General features: G+C 40.1%; 1 pseudogene; it reads left to right on the forward strand.

Annotated features, from left to right (window-relative positions):
• The first annotated feature begins 220 nt into the window (after positions 1–220).
• LOC149222946 (F-box protein SKIP2-like) lies at positions 221–2096 on the forward strand (annotated as a pseudogene).
• Positions 2097–3419: the final 1323 nt, after the last annotated feature.

The following is a 3419-nucleotide window of genomic DNA, read 5'->3' on the forward strand; positions in this document are numbered from 1 at the left end:
TTGGGGATTTACATGAAATTCTTGGTTTTACTGTTAGGAACTGTTACCTCAAGTCTCAGAATTTAGGTTTTTGCCGAAAATATCCAGCTTTCCCTTTGTTAGGCGGTTAAGAATTTGTCAAGCGCAATTTCAGATCAAATTTGTTTGTTTCCTTCTGTTTTTTAACCCATAAACTTATCTTAAGCTAATTGAATATTTTCTGATTGAGTTCTTAGGTCTGATGGGTCAATCCAGCTCTTCTTTAGCTCCTCCACCAATGGGCCTTTTTCTGGAGAAGAACAAGGTCGAACAGTTTGGTGTGTATCTAGAGCGGGATCTCATTGTATATTTACCGGATGAATGCTTGGCCTCGATTTTCCAGAAGCTCACAAATGAAGATCGAAATGCTTTTTCCCTAGTCTACATTAGATGGCACCGCATTGAATCGAAAAGCAGGCAACGCCTAGTTCTCCTTGCTCGAACTGAGCTTTCCTCCTTGCTTCTAGCCCTGATCACTAGATTTGAACATGTGACTGTTCTGGCTCTGAAATGCTCCAGAAAATTTCCCAGTATTGACAACAAGGCACTTTCTTTAATTGGAAAGAGTTTCACTCATCTCAATAAGATCAAACTGAAGGGATGCATCGAGATTACTGATGAGGGTCTAGAGTCCTTCTCACTTGTATGTGGTCCTATTAAGAAATTTTCATGCGGGTCATGTGGATTTGGAGCGAAGGGTTTGAATTCAATACTTAAGAATTGCAACGAACTGGAAGATCTTACAGCTAAAAGACTTAGAAGATTAGATGTTCAAACAGAAAGAATAGGGCCAGGGCAAGGTAAGCTACAACGATTGTGCCTTAAAGATCTTTATAACGGGCAGCTATTTGCCCCACTATTATCGGGATCCAAGTGTCTAAGGACGCTCATTTTATCACGGAATTCAAGGTCTTGGGATCAGTTGTTGGAAATCAACACTAGAAACTTGCAACAACTGACGGAATTGCAAATTGAAAACATGCATTTACACTAGAAACTTGCAATAGCTGACGGAATTGCAAATTGAAAACATGCATTTAGGTGATAGAGGTTTGATGGCTGTTTCAAAGTGCTCAAAGCTGGAAGTATTTTATATTGGCAGGGTGTCTGATTGTCCTGATCGAGGTATTTATGCAGTTGCAAATGGATGTAGGAAACTGAGAGAGGTGCACCTTGATAGTGGCAAGTCCAAAAGAATTGGCGAGGAAGAGTTACTGTCCATTGCAAACAAATGTCTTCAGATGCAAGAACTTGTCTTGATGGGCATTGCTATTTCGGTTGAGAGTTTGAGTGCCTTGGCTTCCAATTTCCCTGTGCTGGAAAGAATGGCACTCTGCAACAGTGATAGTGTTGGGGACAAGGAGATGTCTTGTATTTCAGGTAAGTTCATAGCATTGAAGAAGCTATGAATTAAAAATTGCCCAATATCTGATGAAGGTCTTGTGACGATTGCCAGCGGCTGCCCTAGCCTTATAAAATTAAAGGTGTAAAGCAGTAACATCCAAAAGTGTCTGTCAGGTTCAGAAAAAAAGAGCCTCTCTAATCGTTGCTGTTGATGGTGGTTCACAGACAGCAAGAGAGGATGATCAGAGCAGGTCTCTTCAGCTTGGGGATGACAGAGTCATTAGAGAATCAACTCATGTGCTATGCGGAAGCAGAGGTCACTTAATCAAGACAAAATTGGGCACAGCAGCTTCCAATTTGCTCAGAGGGTCTTTTTCTGGTGGCCAGTCTCGTGGTTAAGTTTCTGAGATAGATATATGAAAGGATGCTTATTGTATTTTATTGATTTCCTTTGACGATTCTCTCTTTGCAAGGAACCTCTACGACGCATGACTGTTGTGAATATCCAGAAATTCTTGTAGCCATTCTTTGTAAACCTTTCTATTCTATTCTATTCCGAACTGGATTATTTCCTAACAGGTCTACATGATGTTGAAGTTAGAGCCATGATGTTGAAGTTAGAGCCTATTTTGTTTCTTGTTGTAGGTACATGTTTCTGTTTGATCAGATCTATAATATGTAATTTGAAATCCAATACCTCATATTGTATTTCCAGAACACTACTGTTTGTTTATGAAACTCAGTCATGTATCTTAGGGCTTCCTTGCAATGCCCGAAACAAAATTAAATTCCAGAATAGATCCATGCATCTCAGTGCATTTCACCATCTTTCAGTAACCAGGAAATTCCTGTCTTTGAAGATTCTTCCCTGCATAATCAGTCAGCCGACATTCAAAGTTTTGGCTACAACGTTTAGGTCCGTTTCCATTGGGTTGGTGATTTTTAACAATCTTAATTACATTTTTGACTTGTTTCAGTTGCATTCTGCACTTGTCTCTGTACATGTAGAATTTTTTTGGCTATGCTTAATTTATCTAATTTCTAAACTATCTCATGCTCTCTTTTTTCTTGGCCTCTGGTATTTCAATCCCTACAAAGATGAATTCTGTCATACATGAAAATTTGCCCGATATCTGATGAAGGTCTTGTGACGGTTGCCAGCGGCTGCCCTAGTGACACATGGAATCAGTCAAGAGTGCGGACACAACCGACCTTCCTAGAAGTCTAAGACATTCTAATGACAAACAAAACAAACTAGAGCTATCCTTCTCTAAACATGCATTATGATATGAGAAATCAAGTGTTTCGTTCTTACCTTTGTCCAAACGCTGTTGTAGAAGTCCAAGCTTTATTGATCTGGATGAGCTCCTCCTTTTCTCCAAAACCTGCAATCACCAACAGTCAAACAATTAAATAGCACCTGATTATAACATAAAACAAAGCATATTCAACATATAGACCAAGGAGTACATGAAATAACCCATAAACAACAAGTTATTGAGAAGAATGGACCAATTTGCATTAAAGGTAATCAAAAGGAACCATTACAACCTGAGCCTTGGTGTTGTACAAGCTCCTTCCAGGGTCCACAAGAGTCTTCCTCTACTTTGACAAAGCTCACCCACTTCCAAATAGAACAAGTAAAGATGGCAATCTCTCCTCACAAGCTTCTAAATGGGAGTCCTAATTCCTGCAGCATTTACCCTTAGCAATGTATAGCTTCCAACCTCTCCTCCTTCTGGCCCAATGCCTTTATTTATAGTGCTGTAAAGAGGTTATTCAGGTCCACCATCAATGGGATAATCCCCCTCTTTGGGTGGGATAGCTCCCTTATTGATGGGATAAGCTCCTCCTTAATAGGGATACATGAACCAGCTGGAGGCGCATCCATTTCATCAAACCGACCTCTAGAAAGTTCTAGAAGTAACCACAAGTAACTTTTTTAAGATGAAACTTGCGCATTTTTCCTTTTACAGAAGGACGCACCTGTCCCTTGACATACAGAGCGTCCAAAGATGCAGTTTTTGTGAACATTGTGAGCGTCCCCGCAGGTAAGG

This window comes from Pinus tabuliformis, chromosome Q (assembly GCF_031772625.1).
Source record: "Pinus tabuliformis cultivar Carrire ecotype Pingquan chromosome Q, CPIR1, whole genome shotgun sequence".
NCBI classification, from domain to species: domain Eukaryota; kingdom Viridiplantae; phylum Streptophyta; class Pinopsida; order Pinales; family Pinaceae; genus Pinus; species Pinus tabuliformis.